The following is a 24,407-nucleotide window of genomic DNA, read 5'->3' as shown; positions in this document are numbered from 1 at the left end:
TCACCTCTGATTCAGAGACAGCAATGGGAGCTTCCCTTCATTGGGGTCATAGACCCCCCACCTCTGCTTCAGAGACAGCACTGGGGGCTGCCCTGTCACTGGGGACAGAGGGCCCTCGCCTCTGCTTCAGAGACAGCACTGGGAGTTGCCCTGTCACTGGGGTCAGATACCACTCCCCTCTGCTTCAGAGGCAGCACTGGGAGCTGCCCTCCCTCACCTCTGCTGCTAGTGACCCCCCTCACCTCTGCTGCAGAGGCAGCACTGGGAGCTGCCCTGTCACTGGGGTTAGAGGCGCCCGTCACCTCTGCTGCAGAGAGAGCACTGGGAGCTGCCCTGTCACTGGGGTTAGAGGCCCCCTCACCTCTGCTGCAGAGAGAGCACTGGGAGCTGCCCTGTCACTGGGATTAGAGACCCCCCTCACCTCTGCTGCAGAGACAGCACTGAGAGCTGCCCAGTCACTGGGGTTAGAGACCCCCCTCACCTCTGCTGCAGAGGCAGCACTGGGAGCTACCCTCCCTCACCTCTGCTGCTAGTGACCCCCCTAACCTCTGCTGCAGAGGCAGCACTGGGAGCTGCCCTGTCACTGGGGTTAGAGGCCCCCCTCACCTCTGCTGCAGAGAGAGCACTGGGAGCTGCCCTGTCACTGGGGTTAGAGGCCCCCCTCACCTCTGCTGCTGAGAGAGCACTGGGAGCTGCCCTGTTACTGGGGTTAGAGACCCCCCTCACCTCTGCTGCAGAGACAGCACTGGGAGCTGCCCTGTCACTGGGGTTAGAGACCCCAATCACCTCTGTTTCAGAGACAGCACTGGGAGCTGCCCTGTCACTGGGGTTAGAGACCCCCCTCACCTCTGCTGCAGAGACAGCACTGAGAGCTGCCCTGTCACTGGGGTTAGAGACCCCCCTCACCTCTGCTTCAGAGACAGCACTGGGAGCTGCCCTGTCACTGGGGTTAGAGACCCCCCTCACCTCTGCTTCAGAGACAGCACTGGGAGCTGCCCTGTCACTGGGGTTAGAGACCCCCCTCACCTCTGCTGCAGAGACAGCACCGAGAGCTGCCCTGTCACTGGGGTTAGAGACCCCTCTAGCTGCCCTCCCTCACCTCTGCTGCAGAGGCAGCACTGGGAGCTGCCATGTCACTGGGGTTAGAGGCCCCCCTCACCTCTGCTGCAGAGAGAGCACTGGGAGCTGCCCTGTCACTGGGGTTAGAGACCCCCCTCACCTCTGCTGCAGAGACAACACTGAGAGCTGCCTTGTCACTGGGGTTAGAGACCCCCTCACCTCTGCTGCAGAGGCAGCACTGGGAGCTGCCCTCCCTCACCTCTGCTGCTAGTGACCCCCCTAACCTCTGCTGCAGAGGCAGCACTGGGAGCTGCCCTGTCACTGGGGTTAGAGGCCCCCCTCACCTCTTCTGCAGAGAGAGCACTGGGAGCTTCCCTGTCACTAGGGTTAGAGGCCCCCCTCTTCTCTGCTGCAGAGACAGCACTGGGAGCTGCCCTGTCACTGGGGTTAGAGACCACCCTCACCTCTGCTACAGAGACAGCACTGGGAGCTGCCCTGTCACTGGGGTTAGAGACCCCTCACCTCTGTTTCAGAGACAGCACTGGGAGCTGACCTGTCACTAGGGTCAGCAAGCCCTCACCTCTGCTGCAGAGACAGCTCTGGGAGCTTCCCTGTCAATGGGGGTTACAGACCCCCCACCTCTGCTTCAGAGACAGCACTGGGAGCTGCCCTGTCACTGGGGTTAGAGACCCCCTCACCTCTGCTTCAGAGACAGCACTGGGAGCTGCCCTGTCACTGGGGTTAGAGACCCCTCACCTCTGTTTCAGAGACAGCACTGGGAGCTGCCCTGTCACTGGGGTCCAAGAGCCCTCACCTCTGCTGCAGAGACAGCGCTGGGAGCTTCCCTGTCACTGGGGTTAGAGACCCCCCACCTCTGCTTCAGAGACAGCACTGGGAGCTGCCCTGTCACTGGGGTTAGAGACCCCCCTCAACCTCTGCTTCAGAGACAACACTGGGAGCTGCCCTGTCACTGGGGTTAGAGACCCCCCTCACCTCTGCTGTAGAGACAGCACTGAGAGCTGCCCTGTCACTTGGGTTAGAGACCCCCCTCACCTCTGCTGTAGAGACAGCACTGGGAGCTGCCCTGTCACTGGGGTTAGAGACCCCCCACCTCTGCTTCAGAGACAGCACAGAGAGCTGCCCTGTCACTGGGGTTAGAAACCCCCCTCACCTCTGCTGTAGGGACAGCACTGGAAGCTGCCCTGTAACTGGGTTTAGAGACCCCCCACCTCTGCTTCAGAGACAGCACTGGGAGCTGCCCTGTCACTGGGTTATAGAGCCCTCACCTTTGCTTCAGAGACAGCACTGGGAGCTGCGCTGTCACTGGGGTTAGAGACCCCCCACCTCTGCTTCAGAGACAGCACTGGGAGCTGCCCTGTCACTGGGGTCAGAGAGCCCTCACCTCTGCTGCAGAGACAGCACTGGGAGCTGCCCTGTCACTGGGTTATAGAGCCCTCACCTTTGCTTCAGAGACAGCACTGGGAGCTGCGCTGTCACTGGGGTTAGAGACCCCCCACCTCTGCTTCATAGACAGCACTGGGAGTTGCCCTGTCACTGGGGTCGGTGAGCCCTCACCTCTGCTGCAGAGACAGCACTGGGAGCTGCCCTGTCACTGGGGTTAGAGACCCCCCTCACCTCTGCTTCAGAGACAGCACTGGGAGCTGCCCTGTCACTGGGGTTAGAAACCCCCCTCACCTCTGCTGTAGAGACAGCACTGGGAGCTGCCCTGTCATTGGGTTTAGAGACCCCCCCACTCTGCTTCAGAGACAGCACTGGGAGCTGCCCTGTCACTGGGTTCATAGAGCCCTCACCTTTGCTTCAGAGACAGCACTGGGAGCTGCGCTGCCACTGGGGTTAGAGACCCACCACCTCTGCTTCAGAGACAGCACTGGGAGCTGCCCTGTCACTGGGGTCAGAGAGCCCTAACCTCTGCTTCATAGACAGCACTGGGAGTTGCCCTGTCACTGGGGTCCGAGAGCCCTCACCTCTGCTGCAGAGACAGCACTGGGAGCTTCCCTGTCAATGGGGGTTACAGACCCCCCACCTCTGCTTCAGAGACAGCACTGGGAGCTGCCCTGTCACTGGGGTTAGAGACCCCCCTCACCTCTGCTTCAGAGACAGCACTGGGAGCTGCCCTGTCACTGGGGTTAGAGACCCCTCACCTCTGTTTCAGAGACAGCACTGGGAGCTGCCCTGTCACTGGGGTCCGAGAGCCCTCACCTCTGCTTCAGAGACAGCACTGGGAGCTGCCCTGTCACTGGGGTTAGAGACCCCCCTCACCTCTGCTGCAGAGACAGCACCGAGAGCTGCCCTGTCACTGGGGTTAGAGACCCCCCTAGCTGCCCTCCCTCACCTCTGCTGCAGAGGCAGCACTGGGAGCTGCCCTGTCACTGGGGTTAGAGACCCCCCTAGCTGCCCTCCCTCACCTCTGCTGCAGAGGCAGCACTGGGAGCTGCCATGTCACTGGGGTTAGAGGCCCCCCTAACCTCTGCTGCAGAGAGAGCACTGGGAGATGCCCTGTCACTGGGGTTAGAGACCCCCCTCACCTCTGCTGCAGAGACAACACTGAGAGCTGCCTTGTCACTGGGGTTAGAGACCCCCTCACCTCTGCTGCAGAGGCAGCACTGGGAGCTGCCCTCCCTCACCTCTGCTGCTAGTGACCCCCCTAACCTCTGCTGCAGAGGCAGCACTGGGAGCTGCCCTGTCACTGGGGTTAGAGGCCCCCCTCACCTCTTCTGCAGAGAGAGCACTGGGAGCTTCCCTGTCACTAGGGTTAGAGGCCCCCCTCTTCTCTGCTGCAGAGACAGCACTGGGAGCTGCCCTGTCACTGGGGTTAGAGACCACCCTCACCTCTGCTTCAGAGACAGCACTGGGAGCTGCCCTGTCACTGGGGTTAGAGACCCCTCACCTCTGTTTCAGAGACAGCACTGGGAGCTGCCCTGTCACTGGGGTTAGAGGCCCCCCTCACCTCTTCTGCAGAGAGAGCACTGGGAGCTTCCCTGTCACTAGGGTTAGAGGCCCCCCTCTTCTCTGCTGCAGAGACAGCACTGGGAGCTGCCCTGTCACTGGGGTTAGAGACCACCCTCACCTCTGCTTCAGAGACAGCACTGGGAGCTGCCCTGTCACTGGGGTTAGAGACCCCTCACCTCTGTTTCAGAGACAGCACTGGGAGCTGACCTGTCACTAGGGTCAGCAAGCCCTCACCTCTGCTGCAGAGACAGCTCTGGGAGCTTCCCTGTCAATGGGGGTTACAGACCCCCCACCTCTGCTTCAGAGACAGCACTGGGAGCTGCCCTGTCACTGGGGTTAGAGACCCCCTCACCTCTGCTTCAGAGACAGCACTGGGAGCTGCCCTGTCACTGCGGTTAGAGACCCCTCACCTCTGTTTCAGAGACAGCACTGGGAGCTGCCCTGTCACTGGGGTCCAAGAGCCCTCACCTCTGCTGCAGAGACAGCGCTGGGAGCTTCCCTGTCACTGGGGTTAGAGACCCCCACCTCTGCTTCAGAGACAGCACTGGGAGCTGCCCTGTCACTGGGGTTAGAGACCCCCCACCTCTGCTTCAGAGACAGCACAGAGAGCTGCCCTGTCACTGGGGTTAGAAACCCCCCTCACCTCTGCTGTAGAGACAGCACTGGAAGCTGCCCTGTCACTGGGTTTAGAGACCCCCCACCTCTGCTTCAGAGACAGCACTGGGAGCTGCCCTGTCACTGGGTTATAGAGCCCTCACCTTTGCTTCAGAGACAGCACTGGGAGCTGCGCTGTCACTGGGGTTAGAGACCCCCCACCTCTGCTTCAGAGACAGCACTGGGAGCTGCCCTGTCACTGGGGTCAGAGAGCCCTAACCTCTGCTTCATAGACAGCACTGGGAGTTGCCCTGTCACTGGGGTCGGTGAGCCCTCACCTCTGCTGCAGAGACAGCACTGGGAGCTGCCCTGTCACTGGGGTTAGAGACCCCCCTCACCTCTGCTTCAGAGACAGCACTGGGAGCTGCCCTGTCACTGGGGTTAGAAACCCCCCTCACCTCTGCTGTAGAGACAGCACTGGGAGCTGCCCTGTCACTGGGTTTAGAGACCCCCCACCTCTGCTTCAGAGACAGCACTGGGAGCTGCCCTGTCACTGGGTTCATAGAGCCCTCACCTTTGCTTCAGAGACAGCACTGGGAGCTGCGCTGTCACTGGGGTTAGAGACCCACCACCTCTGCTTCAGAGACAGCACTGGGAGCTGCCCTGTCACTGGGGTCAGAGAGCCCTAACCTCTGCTTCATAGACAGCACTGGGAGTTGCCCTGTCACTGGGGTCCGAGAGCCCTCACCTCTGCTGCAGAGACAGCACTGGGAGCTTCCCTGTCAATGGGGGTTACAGACCCCCCACCTCTGCTTCAGAGACAGCACTGGGAGCTGCCCTGTCACTGGGGTTAGAGACCCCCCTCACCTCTGCTTCAGAGACAGCACTGGGAGCTGCCCTGTCACTGGGGTTAGAGACCCCTCACCTCTGTTTCAGAGACAGCACTGGGAGCTGCCCTGTCACTGGGGTCCGAGAGCCCTCACCTCTGCTGCAGAGACAGCGCTGGGAGCTTCCCTGTCACTGGGGTTAGAGACCCCCCACCTCTGCTTCAGAGACAGCACTGGGAGCTGCCCTGTCACTGGGGTTAGAGACCCCCCTCAACCTCTGCTTCAGAGACAACACTGGGAGCTGCCCTGTCACTGGGGTTAGAGACCCCCCTCACCTCTGCTGTAGAGACAGCACTGAGAGCTGCCCTGTCACTTGGGTTAGAGACCCCCCTCACCTATGCTGTAGAGACAGCACTGGGAGCTGCCCTGTCACTGGGGTTAGAGACCCCCCACCTCTGCTTCAGAGACAGCACTGAGAGCTGCCCTGTCACTGGGGTTAGAAACCCCCCTCACCTCTGCTGTAGAGACAGCACTGGGAGCTGCCCTGTCACTGGGTTTAGAGACCCCCCACCTCTGCTTCAGAGACAGCACTGGGAGCTGCCCTGTCACTGGGTTCATAGAGCCCTCACGTTTGCTTCAGAGACAGCACTGGGAGCTGTGCTGTCACTGGGGTTAGAGACCCCCCACCTCTGCTTCAGAGACAGCACTGGGAGCTGCCCTGTCACTGGGGTCAGAGAGCCCTAACCTCTGCTTCATAGACAGCACTGGGAGTTGCCCTGTCACTGGGGTCCGAGAGCCCTCACCTCTGCTGTAGAGACAGCACTGGGAGCTGCCCTGTCACTGGGGTTAGAGACCCCCCTCACCTCTGCTTCAGAGACAGCACTGGGAGCTGCCCTGTCACTGGGGTTAGAAACCCCCCTCACCTCTGCTGTAGAGACAGCACTGGGAGCTGCCCTGTCACTGGGTTTAGAGACCCCCCACCTCTGCTTCAGAGACAGCACTGGGAGCTGCCCAGTCACTGGGTTCATAGAGCCCTCACCTTTGCTTCAGAGACAGCAGTGGGAGCTGCGCTGTCACTGGGGTTAGAGACCCCCCACCTCTGCTTCAGAGACAGCACTGGGAGCTGCCCTGTCACTGGGGTCAGAGAGCCCTAACCTCTGCTTCATAGACAGCACTGGGAGTTGCCCTGTCACTGGGGTCCGAGAGCCCTCACCTCTGCTGCAGAGACAGCACTGGGAGCTTCCCAGTCACTGGGGTCAGAGACCCCTCACCTCTGCTTCAAAGGCAGCACTGGGAGCTGCCCTGTCACTGGGGTCAAAGACCCCCCTCACTTCTGCTGCAGAGACAGCACTGGTAGCTGCCCTGTCACTGGGGTCCGAAAGCCCTCATCTCTGCTGCAGAGACAGCACTGGAAGCTGCCCTGTCACTGGGGTCCGAGACCCCTCAACTCTACTGCAGAGGCAGCACTGGGAGGTGCCCTGTCACTGGGGTCAGAGAGCCCTCGCCTCTGCTTCAGACACAGCACTGGGAGCTGCCCTGTCGCTGGGGTCAGAGAGCCCTCACCTCTGATTCAGAGACAGCAATGGGAGCTTCCCTTCATTGGGGTCATAGACCCCCCACCTCTGCTTCAGAGACAGAACTGGGAGCTGCCCTGTCACTGGGGTCAGAGACGCCCCTCACCTCTGCTGCAGAGACAGCACTGGGGGCTGCCCTGTCACTGGGGACAGAGGGCCCTCACCTCTGCTTCAGAGACAGCACTGGGAGTTGCTGTGTCACTGGGGTCAGATACCCCTCACCTCTGCTACAGAGCCAGCACTGGGAGCTGCCCTGTCACTGGGGTCAGTGAGCCCTCACCTCTGCTTCAGAGACAGCACTGGGAGATGCCCTGTCGCCCTGGTCAGAGAACCCTCATCTCTGCTTTATAGACAGCACTGGGAGCTGCCCTGTCACTGGGGGTCAGAGAGCCCGCGCTTCTGCTTCAGAGACAGCACTGGGATTTGCCCTGTCACTGGGGTCAGAGACCCCTCACCTCTGCTACAGAGACAGCACTGGGAGCTGCCCTGTCACTGGGGTCGGTGAGACCCTCACCTCTGCTGCAGAGACAGCACTGGGAGCTGCCCTGACACTGGGGCCAGAGAGCCCACACCTCTGCTTAAGAGACAGCACTGGGAGCTTCCCTGTCACTGGGGTCAGATAACCCTCACCTCTGCTTCAGAGACAGCACTGGGAGCTGATCTGTCACTGGGGTCAGAGAGCCCTCGCCTCTGCTTCAGACACAGCAATGGGAGAGGCCCTGTCGCTGGGGTCAGAGAGCACTCACCTCTGATTCAGAGACAGCACTGGGAGATTCCCTTCATTGGGGTCATAGACCCCCCCACCTCTGCTGCAGAGACAACATTGGTAGCTGCCCTGTCACTGGGGTCCGAAAGCCATCACCTCTGCTGCAGAGACAGCACTGGAAGCTGCCCTGTCACTGGGGTCAGAGACCCCTCACCTCTGCTGCAGAGACAGCACTGGAAGCTGCCCTGTCACTGGGGTCAGAGAGCCCTCACCTCTGCTTCAGACACAGCACTGGGAGCTGCCCTGTCGCTGGGGTCAGAGAGCCCTCACCTCTGATTCAGAGACAGCAATGGGAGCTTCCCTTCATTGGGGTCATAGACCCCCCACCTCTGCTTCAGAGACAGCACTGGGGGCTGCCCTGTCACTGGGGACAGAGGGCCCTCGCCTCTGCTTCAGAGACAGCACTGGGAATTGCCCTGTCACTGGGGTCAGATACCACTCCCCTCTGCTTCAGAGGCAGCACTGGGAGCTGCCCTCCCTCACCTCTGCTGCTAGTGACCCCCCTCACCTCTGCTGCAGAGGCAGCACTGGGAGCTGCCCTGTCACTGGGGTTAGAGGCGCCCGTCACCTCTGCTGCAGAGAGAGCACTGGGAGCTGCCCTGTCACTGGGGTTAGAGGCCCCCTCACATCTGCTGCAGAGACAGCACTGGGAGCTGCCCTGTCACTGGAGTTAGAGACCCCCTCACCTCTGCTTCAGAGACAGCACTGAGAGCTGCCCTGTCACTGGGGTCATCGAGCCCTCACCTCTGCTGCAGAGACAGCTCTGGGAGCTTCCCTGTCAACTGGGGTTACAGACCCCCCACCTCTGCTTCAGAGAAAGCACTGGGACCTGCCCTGTCACTGGGGTCCGTAAGCCCTCAACTCTGCTGCAGAGACAGCGCTGGGAGCTTCCCTGTCACTGGGGTTAGAGACCCCCCAACTCTGCTTCAGAGACAGCACTGGGAGCTGCCCTGTCACTGGGGTTAGAGACCCCCCTCACCTCTGCTTCAGAGACAACACTGGGAGCTGCCCTGTCACTGGGGTTATAGACCCCCCTCACCTCTGCTGTAGAGACTGCACTGAGAGCTGCCCTGTCACTGGGGTTAGAGACCCCCCTCACCTCTGCTGTAGAGACAGCACTGGGAGCTGCCCTGTCACTGGTGTTAGAGACCCCCCACCTCTGCTTCAGAGACAGCACTGAGAGCTGCCCTGTCACTGGGGTTAGAGACCCCCCTCACCTCTGCTGTAGGGACAGCACTGGGAGCTGCCCTGTGACTGGGGTTAGGGACCCCCCACCTCTGCTGTAGAGACAGCACTGGGAGCTGCCCTGTGACTGGGGTTAGGGACCCCCCACCTCTGCTTCAGAGACAGCACTGGGAGCTGCCCTGTCACTGGGGTCATAGAGCCCTCACCTTTGCTTCAGAGACAGCACTGGGAGCTGCGCTGTCACTGGGGTTAGAGACCCCCCACCTCTGCTTCAGAGACAGCACTGGGAGCTGCTCTGTCACTGGGGTCAGAGAGCCCTAACCTCTGCTTCATAGACAGCACTGGGAGTTGCCCTGTCACTGGGGTCTGAAAGCCATCACCTCTGCTGCAGAGACAGCACTGGAAGCTGGTCTGTCACTGGGGTCTGAGACCCCTCACCTCTGCTGCAGAGACAGCACTGGGAGCTGCCCTGTCGCTGGGGTCAGAGAGCCCTCACCTCTGCTTCAAAGACAGCACTGGGAGCTGCCCTGTCACGGGTCAGAGACCCCCCTCACCTCTGCTGCAGAGACAACATTGGTAGCTGCCCTGACACTGGGGTCCGAGACCCCTCACCTCTGCTGCAGAGACAGCACTGGAAGCTGCCCTGTCACTGGGGTCAGAGAGCCCTCACCTCTGCTTCAGACACAGCACTGGGAGCTGCCCTGTCGCTGGGGTCAGAGAGCCCTCACCTCTGATTCAGAGACAGCAATGGGAGCTTCCCTTCATTGGGGTCATAGACCCCCCACCTCTGCTTCAGAGACAGCACTGGGGGCTGCCCTGTCACTGGGGACAGAGGGCCCTCGCCTCTGCTTCAGAGACAGCACTGTGAGTTGCCCTGTCACTGGGGTCAGATACCCCTCCCCTCTGCTTCAGAGACAGCACTGGGAGCTGCCCTGTCGCTGGGGTCAGAGAACCCTCATCTCTGCTTTATAGACAGCACTGGGAGCTGACTGTCACTGGGGTCAGAGAGTCCCCACCTCTGCTTCAGAGACAGCACTGGGAGCTGCCCTGTCACTGGGGTCAGAGACTCTCACCTCTGCTTCAGAGACAGCACTGGGAGCTGCCCTGTCACTGCGGTCAGAGAGCCCTCACCTCTGCTGCAGGGACAGTGCTGGGAGCTGTCCTGTCACTGGGGTCCGATACCCCTCACCTCTGCTTCAGAGACAGCACTGGGAGCTGCCCTGTCGCTGGGGTCAGAGAACCCTCATCTCTGCTTTATAGACAGCACTGGGAGCTGACTGTCACTGGGTTCAGAGAGCCCCCACCTCTGCTTCAGAGACAGCACTGGGAGCTGCCCTGTCACTGGGGTCAGAGACTCTCGCCTCTGCTTCAGAGACAGCACTGGGAGCTGCCCTCTCACTGGGGCCAGAGACCCTCACCTCTGCTGCAGAGACAGCACTGGGAGCTGCCCTGTCACTGGGGTCAGAGACCCTCACCTCTGCTGCAGAGACAGCACTGGGAGCTGCCCTGACACTGGGGCCAGAGAGCCCACACCTCTGCTTAAGAGACAGGACTGGGAGCTTCCCTGTCACAGGGGTCAGATAACCCTCACCTCTGCTTCAGAGACAGCACTGGGAGCTGATCTGTCACTGGGGTCAGAGAGCCCTCGCCTCTGCTTCAGACACAGCAATGGGAGAGGCCCTGTCCCTGGGGTCAGAGAGCACTCACCTCTGATTCAGAGACAGCACTGGGAGATTCCCTTCATTGGGGTCATAGACCCCCCCACCTCTGCTGCAGAGACAACATTGGTAGCTGCCCTGTCACTGGGGTCCGAAAGCCATCACCTCTGCTGCAGAGACAGCACTGGAAGCTGCCCTGTCACTGGGGTCAGAGACCCCTCACCTCTGCTGCAGAGACAGCACTGGAAGCTGCCCTGTCACTGGGGTCAGAGAGCCCTCACCTCTGCTTCAGACACAGCACTGGGAGCTGCCCTGTCGCTGGGGTCAGAGAGCCCTCACCTCTGATTCAGAGACAGCAATGGGAGCTTCCCTTCATTGGGGTCATAGACCCCCCACCTCTGCTTCAGAGACAGCACTGGGGGCTGCCCTGTCACTGGGGACAGAGGGCCCTCGCCTCTGCTTCAGAGACAGCACTGGGAGTTGCCCTGTCACTGGGGTCAGATACCACTCCCCTCTGCTTCAGAGGCAGCACTAGGAGCTGCCCTCCCTCACCTCTGCTGCTAGTGACCCCCCTCACCACTGCTGCAGAGGCAGCATTGGGAGCTGCCCTGTCACTGGGGTTAGAGGCGCCCGTCACCTCTGCTGCAGAGAGAGCACTGGGAGCTGCCCTGTCACTGGGGTTAGAGGCCCCCCTCACATCTGCTGCAGAGACAGCACTGGGAGCTGCCCTGTCACTGGAGTTAGAGACCCCCCTCACCTCTGTTTCAGAGACAGCACTGAGAGCTGCCCTGTCACTGGGGTCATCGAGCCCTCACCTCTGCTGCAGAGACAGCTCTGGGAGCTTCCCTGTCAAATGGGGTTACAGACCCCCCACCTCTGCTTCAGAGACAGCACTGGGAGCTGCCCTGTCACTGGGGTCCGTAGGCCATCACCTCTGCTGCAGAGACAGCGCTGGGAGCATCCCTGTCACTGGGGTTAGAGACCCCCCAACTCTGCTTCAGAGACAGCACTGGGAGCTGCCCTGTCACTGGGGTTAGAGACCCCCCTCACCTCTGCTTCAGAGACAACACTGGGAGCTGCCCTGTCACTGGGGTTAGAGACCCCCCTCACCTCTGCTGTAGAGACTGCACTGAGAGCTGCCCTGTCACTGGGGTTAGAGACCCCCCTCACCTCTGCTGTAGAGACAGCACTGGGAGCTGCCCTGTCGCTGGTGTTAGAGACCCCCCACCTCTGCTTCAGAGACAGCACTGAGAGCTGCCCTGTCACTGGGGTTAGAGACCCCCCTCACCTCTGCTGTAGAGACCGCACTGGGAGCTGCCCTGTCACTGGGGTTAGGGACACCCCACCTCTGCTTGAGAGACAGCACTGGGAGCTGCCCTGTCACTGGGGTCATAGAGCCCTCACCTTTGTTTCAGAGACAGCACTGGGAGCTGCGCTGTCACTGGGGTTAGAGACCCCCCACCTCTGCTTCAGAGACAGCACTGGGAGCTGCTCTGTCACTGGGGTCAGAGAGCCCTAACCTCTGCTTCATAGACAGCACTGGGAGTTGCCCTGTCACTGGGGTCCGAGAGCCCTCACCTCTGCTGCAGAGACAGCACTGGGAGCTGCCCTGTCACTGGGGTCAGAGAGCCGTAACCTCTGCTTCATAGACAGCACTGGGAGTTGCCCTGTCACTGGGGTCCGAGAGCCCTCACCTCTGCTGCAGAGACAGCACTGGGAGCTGCCCTGTCACTGGGGTTAGAGACCCCCCTCACCTCTGCTTCAGAGACAGCACTGGGAGCTGCCCTGTCACTGGGGTTAGAAACCCCCCTCACCTCTGCTGTAGAGACAGCACTGGGAGCTGCCCTGTCACTGGGTTTAGAGACCCCCCACCTCTGCTTCAGAGACAGCACTGGGAGCTGCCCTGTCACTGGGTTCATAGAGCCCTCACCTTTGCTTCAGAGACAGCACTGGGAGCTGCGCTGTCACTGGGGTTAGAGACCCCCCACCTCTGCTTCAGAGGCAGCACTGGGAGCTGCCCTGTCACTGGGGTCAGAGAGCCCTAACCTCTGCTTCATAGACAGCACTGGGAGTTGCCCTGTCACTGGGGTCCGAGAGCCCTCACCTCTGCTGCAGAGACAGCACTGGGAGCTGCCCAGTCACTGGGGTCAGAGACCCCTCACCTCTGCTTCAAAGGCAGCACTGGGAGCTGCCCTGTCACTGGGGTCAAAGACCCCCCTCACTTCTGCTGCAGAGACAGCACTGGTAGCTAGCTGCCCTGTCACTGGGGTCAGAGAGCCCTAACCTCTGCTTCATAGACAGCACTGGGAGTTGTCCTGTCACTGGGGTCCGAGAGCCCTCACCTCTGCTGCAGAGACAGCACTGGGAGTTGCCCTGTCACTGGGGTCCGAGAGCCCTCACCTCTGCTGCAGAGACAGCACTGGGAGCTGCCCAGTCACTGGGGTCAGAGACCCCTCATCTCTGCTGCAGAGACAGCACTGGAAGCTGCCCTGTCACTGGGGTCCGAGACCCCTCAACTCTGCTGCAGAGGCAGCACTGGGAGGTGCCCTGTCACTGGGGTCAGAGAGCCCTCGCCTCTGCTTCAGACACAGCACTGGGAGCTGCCCTGTCGCTGGGGTCAGAGAGCCCTCACCTCTGATTCAGAGACAGCAATGGGAGCTTCCCTTCATTGGGGTCATAGACCCCCCCACCTCTGCTTCAGAGACAGAACTGGGAGCTGCCCTGTCACTGGGGTCAGAGACGCCCCTCACCTCTGCTGCAGAGACAGCACTGGGGGCTGCCCTGTCACTGGGGACAGAGGGCCCTCACCTCTGCTTCAGAGACAGCACTGGGAGTTGCTGTGTCACTGGGGTCAGATACCCCTCACCTCTGCTACAGAGCCAGCACTGGGAGCTGCCCTGTCACTGGGTCAGTGAGCCCTCACCTCTGCTTCAGAGACAGCACTGGGAGATGCCCTGTCGCCCTGGTCAGAGAACCCTCATCTCTGCTTTATAGACAGCACTGGGAGCTGCCCTGTCACTGGGGCTCAGAGAGCCCTCGCTTCTGCTTCAGAGACAGCACTGGGATTTGCCCTGTCACTGGGGTCAGAGACCCCTCACCTCTGCTACAGAGACAGCACTGGGAGCTGCCCTGTCAATGGGGTCGGTGAGCCCCACCTCTGCTTCAGAGACAGCACTGGGAGCTGCCCTGTCACTGGGGTCAGAGACCCTCACCTCTGCTGCAGAGACAGCACTGGGAGCTGTCCTGACACTGGGGCCAGACAGCCCACACCTCTGCTTAAGAGACAGCACTGGGAGCTTCCCTGTCACTGGGGTCAGATAACCCTCACCTCTGCTTCAGAGACAGCACTGGAGCTGACCTGTCACTGGGGTCAGAGAGCCCTCGCCTCTGCTTCAGACACAGCAATGGGAGAGGCCCTGTCGCTGGGGTCAGAGAGCATTCACCTCTGATTCAGAGACAGCACTGGGAGATTCCCTTCATTGGGGTCATAGACCCCCCCACCTCTGCTGCAGAGACATCATTGGTAGCTGCCCTGTCACTGGGGTCCGAAAGCCATCACCTCTGCTGCAGAGACAGCACTGGAAGCTGCCCTGTCACTGGGGTCAGAGAGCCCTCACCTCTGCTTCAGACACAGCACTGGGAGCTGCCCTGTCACTGGGGTCAGAGAGCCCTCACCTCTGATTCAGAGACAGCAATGGGAGCTTCCCTTCATTGGGGTCATAGACCCCCCACCTCTGCTTCAGAGACAGCACTGGGGGCTGCCCTGTCACTGGGGACAGAGGGCCCTCGCCTCTGCTTCAGAGACAGCACTGGGAGTTGCCCTGTCACTGGGGTCAGATACCACTCCCCTCTGCTTCAGAGGCAGCACTGGGAGCTGCCCTCCCTCACCTCTGCTGCTAGTGACCCCCCTCACCTCTGCTGCAGAGGCAGCACTGGGAGCTGCCCTGTCACTGGGGTTAGAGGCGCCCGTCACCTCTGCTGCAGAGAGAGCACTGGGAGCTGCCCTGTCACTGGGGTTAGAGGCCCCCTCACCTCTGCTGCAGAGAGAGCACTGGGAGCTGCCCTGTCACTGGGATTAGAGACCCCCCTCACCTCTGCTGCAGAGACAGCACTGAGAGCTGCCCAGTCACTGGGGTTAGAGACCCCCCTCACCTCTGCTGCAGAGGCAGCACTGGGAGCTACCCTCCCTCACCTCTGCTGCTAGTGACCCCCCTAACCTCTGCTGCAGAGGCAGCACTGGGAGCTGCCCTGTCACTGGGGTTAGAGGCCCCCCTCACCTCTGCTGCAGAGAGAGCACTGGGAGCTGCCCTGTCACTGGGGTTAGAGGCCCCCCTCACCTCTGCTGCTGAGAGAGCACTGGGAGCTGCCCTGTTACTGGGGTTAGAGACCCCCCTCACCTCTGCTGCAGAGACAGCACTGGGAGCTGCCCTGTCACTGGGGTTAGAGACCCCAATCACCTCTGTTTCAGAGACAGCACTGGGAGCTGCCCTGTCACTGGGGTTAGAGAACCCCTCACCTCTGCTGCAGAGACAGCACTGAGAGCTGCCCTGTCACTGGGGTTAGAGACCCCCCTCACCTCTGCTTCAGAGACAGCACTGGGAGCTGCCCTGTCACTGGGGTTAGAGACCCCCCTCACCTCTGCTTCAGAGACAGCACTGGGAGCTGCCCTGTCACTGGGGTTAGAGACCCCCTCACCTCTGCTGCAGAGACAGCACCGAGAGCTGCCCTGTCACTGGGGTTAGAGACCCCCCTAGCTGCCCTCCCTCACCTCTGCTGCAGAGGCAGCACTGGGAGCTGCCATGTCACTGGGGTTAGAGGCCCCCCTCACCTCTGCTGCAGAGAGAGCACTGGGAGCTGCCCTGTCACTGGGGTTAGAGACCCCCCTCACCTCTGCTGCAGAGACAACACTGAGAGCTGCCTTGTCACTGGGGTTAGAGACCCCCTCACCTCTGCTGCAGAGGCAGCACTGGGAGCTGCCCTCCCTCACCTCTGCTGCTAGTGACCCCCCTAACCTCTGCTGCAGAGGCAGCACTGGGAGCTGCCCTGTCACTGGGGTTAGAGGCCCCCCTCACCTCTTCTGCAGAGAGAGCACTGGGAGCTTCCCTGTCACTAGGGTTAGAGGCCCCCCTCTTCTCTGCTGCAGAGACAGCACTGGGAGCTGCCCTGTCACTGGGGTTAGAGACCACCCTCACCTCTGCTACAGAGACAGCACTGGGAGCTGCCCTGTCACTGGGGTTAGAGACCCCTCACCTCTGTTTCAGAGACAGCACTGGGAGCTGACCTGTCACTAGGGTCAGCAAGCCCTCACCTCTGCTGCAGAGACAGCTCTGGGAGCTTCCCTGTCAATGGGGGTTACAGACCCCGCACCTCTGCTTCAGAGACAGCACTGGGAGCTGCCCTGTCACTGGGGTTAGAGACCCCCTCACCTCTGCTTCAGAGACAGCACTGGGAGCTGCCCTGTCACTGGGGTTAGAGACCCCTCACCTCTGTTTCAGAGACAGCACTGGGAGCTGCCCTGTCACTGGGGTCCAAGAGCCCTCACCTCTGCTGCAGAGACAGCGCTGGGAGCTTCCCTGTCACTGGGGTTAGAGACCCCCCACCTCTGCTTCAGAGACAGCACTGGGAGCTGCCCTGTCACTGGGGTTAGAGACCCCCCTCAACCTCTGCTTCAGAGACAACACTGGGAGCTGCCCTGTCACTGGGGTTAGAGACCCCCCTCACCTCTGCTGTAGAGACAGCACTGAGAGCTGCCCTGTCACTTGGGTTAGAGACCCCCCTCACCTCTGCTGTAGAGACAGCACTGGGAGCTGCCCTGTCACTGGGGTTAGAGACCCCCCACCTCTGCTTCAGAGACAGCACAGAGAGCTGCCCTGTCACTGGGGTTAGAAACCCCCCTCACCTCTGCTGTAGGGACAGCACTGGAAGCTGCCCTGTAACTGGGTTTAGAGACCCCCCACCTCTGCTTCAGAGACAGCACTGGGAGCTGCCCTGTCACTGGGTTATAGAGCCCTCACCTTTGCTTCAGAGACAGCACTGGGAGCTGCGCTGTCACTGGGGTTAGAGACCCCCCACCTCTGCTTCAGAGACAGCACTGGGAGCTGCCCTGTCACTGGGGTCAGAGAGCCCTCACCTCTGCTGCAGAGACAGCACTGGGAGCTGCCCTGTCACTGGGTTATAGAGCCCTCACCTTTGCTTCAGAGACAGCACTGGGAGCTGCGCTGTCACTGGGGTTAGAGACCCCCCACCTCTGCTTCATAGACAGCACTGGGAGTTGCCCTGTCACTGGGGTCGGTGAGCCCTCACCTCTGCTGCAGAGACAGCACTGGGAGCTGCCCTGTCACTGGGGTTAGAGACCCCCCTCACCTCTGCTTCAGAGACAGCACTGGGAGCTGCCCTGTCACTGGGGTTAGAAACCCCCCTCACCTCTGCTGTAGAGACAGCACTGGGAGCTGCCCTGTCACTGGGTTTAGAGACCCCCCCACTCTGCTTCAGAGACAGCACTGGGAGCTGCCCTGTCACTGGGTTCATAGAGCCCTCACCTTTGCTTCAGAGACAGCACTGGGAGCTGCGCTGCCACTGGGGTTAGAGACCCACCACCTCTGCTTCAGAGACAGCACTGGGAGCTGCCCTGTCACTGGGGTCAGAGAGCCCTAACCTCTGCTTCATAGACAGCACTGGGAGTTGCCCTGTCACTGGGGTCCGAGAGCCCTCACCTCTGCTGCAGAGACAGCACTGGGAGCTTCCCTGTCAATGGGGGTTACAGACCCCCCACCTCTGCTTCAGAGACAGCACTGGGAGCTGCCCTGTCACTGGGGTTAGAGACCCCCCTCACCTCTGCTTCAGAGACAGCACTGGGAGCTGCCCTGTCACTGGGGTTAGAGACCCCTCACCTCTGTTTCAGAGACAGCACTGGGAGCTGCCCTGTCACTGGGGTCCGAGAGCCCTCACCTCTGCTGCAGAGACAGCGCTGGGAGCTTCCCTGTCACTGGGGTTAGAGACCCCCCACCTCTGCTTCAGAGATAGCACTGGGAGCTGCCCTGTCACTGGGGTTAGAGACCCCCCTCAACCTCTGCTTCAGAGACAACACTGGGAGCTGCCCTGTCACTGGGGTTAGAGACCCCCCTCACCTCTGCTGTAGAGACAGCACTGAGAGCTGCCCTGTCACTTGGGTTAGAGACCCCCCTCACCTCTGCTGTAGAGACAGCACTGGGAGCTGCCCTTTCACTGGGGTTAGAGACCCCCCACCTCTGCTTCAGAGACAGCACTGAGAGCTGCCCTGTCACTGGGGTTAGAAACCCCCCTCACCTCTGCTGTAGAGACAGCACTGGGAGCTGCCCTGTCACTGGGTTTAGAGACCCCCCACCTCTGCTTCAGAGACAGCACTGGGAGCTGCCCTGTCACTGGGTTCATAGAGCCCTCACGTTTGCTTCAGAGACAGCACTGGGAGCTGTGCTGTCACTGGGGTTAGAGACCCCCCACCTCTGCTTCAGAGACAGCACTGGGAGCTGCCCTGTCACTGGGGTCAGAGAGCCCTAACCTCTGCTTCATAGACAGCAATGGGAGTTGCCCTGTCACTGGGGTCCGAGAGCCCTCACCTCTGCTGCAGAGACAGCACTGGGAGCTGCCCTGTCACTGGGGTTAGAGACCCCCCTCACCTCTGCTTCAGAGACAGCACTGGGAGCTGCCCTGTCACTGGGGTTAGAAACCCCCCTCACCTCTGCTGTAGAGACAGCACTGGGAGCTGCCCTGTCACTGGGTTTAGAGACCCCCCACCTCTGCTTCAGAGACAGCACTGGGAGCTGCCCTGTCACTGGGTTCATAGAGCCCTCACCTTTGCTTCAGAGACAGCAGTGGGAGCTGCGCTGTCACTGGGGTTAGAGACCCCCCACCTCTGCTTCAGAGACAGCACTGGGAGCTGCCCTGTCACTGGGGTCAGAGAGCCCTAACCTCTGCTTCATAGACAGCACTGGGAGTTGCCCTGTCACTGGGGTCCGAGAGCCCTCACCTCTGCTGCAGAGACAGCACTGGGAGCTGCCCAGTCACTGGGGTCCGAGACCCCTCAACTCTGCTGCAGAGGCAGCACTGGGAGGTGCCCTGTCACTGGGGTCAGAGAGCCCTCGCCTCTGCTTCAGACACAGCACTGGGAGCTGCCCTGTCGCTGGGGTCAGAGAGCCCTCACCTCTGATTCAGAGACAGCAATGGGAGCTTCCCTTCATTGGGGTCATAGACCCCCCCACCTCTGCTTCAGAGACAGAACTGGGAGCTGCCCTGTCACTGGGGTCAGAGACGCCCCTCACCTCTGCTGCAGAGACAGCACTGGGGGCTGCCCTGTCACTGGGGACAGAGGGCCCTCACCTCTGCTTCAGAGACAGCACTGGGAGTTGCCGTGTCACTGGGGTCAGATACCCCTCACCTCTGCTACAGAGCCAGCACTGGGAGCTGCCCTGTCACTGGGGTCAGTGAGCCCTCACCTCTGCTTCAGAGACAGCACTGGGAGATGCCCTGTCGCCCTGGTCAGAGAACCCTCATCTCTGCTTTATAGACAGCACTGGGAGCTGCCCTGTCACTGGGGGTCAGAGAGCCCTCGCTTCTGCTTCAGAGACAGCACTGGGATTTGCCCTGTCACTGGGGTCAGAGACCCCTCACCTCTGCTACAGAGACAGCACTGGGAGCTGCCCTGTCAATGGGGTCGGTGAGACCCACCTCTGCTTCAGAGACAGCACTGGGAGCTGCCCTGTCACTGGGGTCAGAGACCCTCACCTCTGCTGCAGAGACAGCACTGGGAGCTGCCCTGACACTGGGGCCAGAGAGCCCACACCTCTGCTTAAGAGACAGCACTGGGAGCTTCCCTGTCACTGGGGTCAGATAACCCTCACCTCTGCTTCAGAGACAGCACTGGGAGCTGATCTGTCACTGGGGTCAGAGAGCCCTCGCCTCTGCTTCAGACACAGCAATGGGAGAGGCCCTGTCGCTGGGGTCAGAGAGCACTCACCTCTGATTCAGAGACAGCACTGGGAGATTCCCTTCATTGGGGTCATAGACCCCCCCACCTCTGCTGCAGAGACAACATTGGTAGCTGCCCTGTCACTGGGGTCCGAAAGCCATCACCTCTGCTGCAGAGACAGCACTGGAAGCTGCCCTGTCACTGGGGTCAGAGACCCCTCACCTCTGCTGCAGAGACAGCACTGGAAGCTGCCCTGTCACTGGGGTCAGAGAGCCCTCACCTCTGCTTCAGACACAGCACTGGGAGCTGCCCTGTCGCTGGGGTCAGAGAGCCCTCACCTCTGATTCAGAGACAGCAATGGGAGCTTCCCTTCATTGGGGTCATAGACCCCCCACCTCTGCTTCAGAGACAGCACTGGGGGCTGCCCTGTCACTGGGGACAGAGGGCCCTCGCCTCTGCTTCAGAGACAGCACTGGGAGTTGCCCTGTCACTGGGGTCAGATACCACTCCCCTCTGCTTCAGAGGCAGCACTGGGAGCTGCCCTCCCTCACCTCTGCTGCTAGTGACCCCCTCACCTCTGCTGCAGAGGCAGCACTGGGAGCTGCCCTGTCACTGGGGTTAGAGGCGCCCGTCACCTCTGCTGCAGAGAGAGCACTGGGAGCTGCCCTGTCACTGGGGTTAGAGGCCCCCTCACATCTGCTGCAGAGACAGCACTGGGAGCTGCCCTGTCACTGGAGTTAGAGACCCCCTCACCTCTGCTTCAGAGACAGCACTGAGAGCTGCCCTGTCACTGGGGTCATCGAGCCCTCACCTCTGCTGCAGAGACAGCTCTGGGAGCTTCCCTGTCAACTGGGGTTACAGACCCCCCACCTCTGCTTCAGAGAAAGCACTGGGACCTGCCCTGTCACTGGGGTCCATAAGCCCTCAACTCTGCTGCAGAGACAGCGCTGGGAGCTTCCCTGTCACTGGGGTTAGAGACCCCCCAACTCTGCTTCAGAGACAGCACTGGGAGCTGCCCTGTCACTGGGGTTAGAGACCCCCCTCACCTCTGCTTCAGAGACAACACTGGGAGCTGCCCTGTCACTGGAGTTAGAGACCCCCCTCACCTCTGCTGTAGAGACTGCACTGAGAGCTGCCCTGTCACTGGGGTTAGAGACCCCCCTCACCTCTGCTGTAGAGACAGCACTGGGAGCTGCCCTGTCACTGGTGTTAGAGACCCCCCCACCTCTGCTTCAGAGACAGCACTGGGAGTTGCCCTGTCACTGGGGTCTGAGAGCCCTCACCTCTGCTGCAGAGACAGCACTGGGAGCTGTCCTGTCACTGGGGTCCGAGACCCCTCACCTCTGCTGCAGAGACAGCACTGGGAGCTGCCCTGTCACTGGGGTCAGAGACCCCTCACCTCTGCTTCAAAGACAGCACTGGGATCTGCCCTGTCACTGGGGTCAGAGACCCCCCTCACTTCTGCTGCAGAGACAACATTGGTAGCTGCCCTGTCACTGGGGTCTGAAAGCCATCACCTCTGCTGCAGAGACAGCACTGGAAGCTGGTCTGTCACTGGGGTCTGAGACCCCTCACCTCTGCTGCAGAGACAGCACTGGGAGCTGCCCTGTCGCTGGGGTCAGAGAGCCCTCACCTCTGCTTCAAAGACAGCACTGGGAGCTGCCCTGTCACTGGGGTCAGAGACCCCCCTCACCTCTGCTGCAGAGACAACATTGGTAGCTGCCCTGACACTGGGGTCCGAGACCCCTCACCTCTGCTGCAGAGACAGCACTGGAAGCTGCCCTGTCACTGGGGTCAGAGAGCCCTCACCTCTGCTTCAGACACAGCACTGGGAGCTGCCCTGTCGCTGGGGTCAGAGAGCCCTCACCTCTGATTCAGAGACAGCAATGGGAGCTTCCCTTCATTGGGGTCATAGACCCCCCACCTCTGCTTCAGAGACAGCACTGGGGGCTGCCCTGTCACTGGGGACAGAGCGCCCTCGCCTCTGCTTCAGAGACAGCACTGTGAGTTGCCCTGTCACTGGGGTCAGATACCCCTCCCCTCTGCTTCAGAGACAGCACTGGGAGCTGCCCTGTCGCTGGGGTCAGAGAACCCTCATCTCTGCTTTATAGACAGCACTGGGAGCTGACTGTCACTGGAGTCAGAGAGTCCCCACCTCTGCTTCAGAGACAGCACTGGGAGCTGCCCTGTCACTGGGGTCAGAGACTCTCACCTTTGCTTCAGAGACAGCACTGGGAGCTGCCCTGTCACTGCGGTCAGAGAGCCCTCACCTCTGCTGTAGGGACAGTGCTGGGAGCTGTCCTGTCACTGGGGTCTGATACCCCTCACCTCTGCTTCAGAGACAGCACTGGGAGCTGCCCTGTCGCTGGGGTCAGAGAACCCTCATCTCTGCTTTATAGACAGCACTGGGAGCTGACTGTCACTGGGTTCAGAGAGCCCCCACCTCTGCTTCAGAGACAGCACTGGGAGCTGCCCTGTCACTGGGGTCAGAGACTCTCGCCTCTGCTTCAGAGACAGCACTGGGAGCTGCCCTCTCACTGGGGCCAGAGACCCTCACCTCTGCTGCAGAGACAGCACTGGGAGCTGCCCTGTCACTGGGGTCAGGGACCCTCACCTCTGCTGCAGAGACAGCACTGGGAGCTGCCCTGACACTGGGGCCAGAGAGCCCACACCTCTGCTTAAGAGACAGCACTGGGAGCTTCCCTGTCACTGGGGTCAGATAACCCTCACCTCTGCTTCAGAGACAGCACTGGGAGCTGATCTGTCACTGGGGTCAGAGAGCCCTCGCCTCTGCTTCAGACACAGCAATGGGAGAGGCCCTGTCGCTGGGGTCAGAGAGCACTCACCTCTGATTCAGTGACAGCACTGGGAGATTCCCTTCATTGGGGTCATAGACCCCCCCACCTCTGCTGCAGAGACAACATTGGTAGCTGCCCTGTCACTGGGGTCCGAAAGCCATCACCTCTGCTGCAGAGACAGCACTGGAAGCTGCCCTGTCACTGGGGTCAGAGACCCCTCACCTCTGCTGCAGAGACAGCACTGGAAGCTGCCCTGTCACTGGGGTCAGAGAGCCCTCACCTCTGCTTCAGACACAGCACTCGGAGCTGCCCAGTCGCTGGGGTCAGAGAGCCCTCACCTCTGATTCAGAGACAGCAATGGGAGCTTCCCTTCATTGGGGTCATAGACCCCCCACCTCTGCTTCAGAGACAGCACTGGGGGCTGCCCTGTCACTGGGGACAGAGGGCCCTCGCCTCTGCTTCAGAGACAGCACTGGGAGTTGCCCTGTCACTGGGGTCAGATACCACTCCCCTCTGCTTCAGAGGCAGCACTGGGAGCTGCCCTCCCTCACCTCTGCTGCTAGTGACCCCCCTCACCACTGCTGCAGAGGCAGCACTGGGAGCTGCCCTGTCACTGGGGTTAGAGGCGCCCGTCACCTCTGCTGCAGAGAGAGCACTGGGACCTGCCCTGTCACTGGGGTTAGAGGCCCCCCTCACATCTGCTGCAGAGACAGCACTGGGAGCTGCCCTGTCACTGGAGTTAGAGACCCCCCTCACCTCTGTTTCAGAGACAGCACTGAGAGCTGCCCTGTCACTGGGGTCATCGAGCCCTCACCTCTGCTGCAGAGACAGCTCTGGGAGCTTCCCTGTCAACTGGGGTTACAGACCCCCCACCTCTGCTTCAGAGACAGCACTGGGAGCTGCCCTGTCACTGGGGTCCGTAAGCCCTCACCTCTGCTGCAGAGACAGCGCTGGGAGCTTCCCTGTCACTGGGGTTAGAGACCCCCCAACTCTGCTTCAGAGACAGCACTGGGAGCTGCCCTGTCACTGGGGTTAGAGACCCCCCTCACCTCTGCTTCAGAGACAACACTGGGAGCTGCCCTGTCACTGGGGTTAGAGACCCCCCTCACCTCTGCTGTAGAGACTGCACTGAGAGCTGCCCTGTCACTGGGGTTAGAGACCCCCCTCACCTCTGCTGTAGAGACAGCACTGGGAGCTGCCCTGTCACTGGGGTTAGAGACCCCCCAACTCTGCTTCAGAGACAGCACTGGGAGCTGCCCTGTCACTGGGGTTAGAGACCCCCCTCACCTCTGCTTCAGAGACAACACTGGGAGCTGCCCTGTCACTGGAGTTAGAGACCCCCCTCACCTCTGCTGTAGAGACTGCACTGAGAGCTGCCCTGTCACTGGGGTTAGAGACCCCCCTCACCTCTGCTGTAGAGACAGCACTGGGAGCTGCCCTGTCACTGGTGTTAGAGACCCCCCCACCTCTGCTTCAGAGACAGCACTGGGAGTTGCCCTGTCACTGGGGTCTGAGAGCCCTCACCTCTGCTGCAGAGACAGCACTGGGAGCTGTCCTGTCACTGGGGTCCGAGACCCCTCACCTCTGCTGCAGAGACAGCACTGGGAGCTGCCCTGTCACTGGGGTCAGAGACCCCTCACCTCTGCTTCAAAGACAGCACTGGGATCTGCCCTGTCACTGGGGTCAGAGACCCCCCTCACTTCTGCTGCAGAGACAACATTGGTAGCTGCCCTGTCACTGGGGTCCATAAGCCCTCAACTCTGCTGCAGAGACAGCGCTGGGAGCTTCCCTGTCACTGGGGTTAGAGACCCCCCAACTCTGCTTCAGAGACAGCACTGGGAGCTGCCCTGTCACTGGGGTTAGAGACCCCCCTCACCTCTGCTTCAGAGACAACACTGGGAGCTGCCCTGTCACTGGAGTTAGAGACCCCCCTCACCTCTGCTGTAGAGACTGCACTGAGAGCTGCCCTGTCACTGGGGTTAGAGACCCCCCTCACCTCTGCTGTAGAGACAGCACTGGGAGCTGCCCTGTC

The sequence above is a fragment of the Ambystoma mexicanum genome, chromosome 3q, assembly GCF_040938575.1.
Source record: "Ambystoma mexicanum isolate Mex_15411 chromosome 3q, UKY_AmexF1_1, whole genome shotgun sequence".
Classification (NCBI taxonomy): domain Eukaryota; kingdom Metazoa; phylum Chordata; class Amphibia; order Caudata; family Ambystomatidae; genus Ambystoma; species Ambystoma mexicanum.
This window is presented reverse-complemented; position numbering follows the sequence as displayed.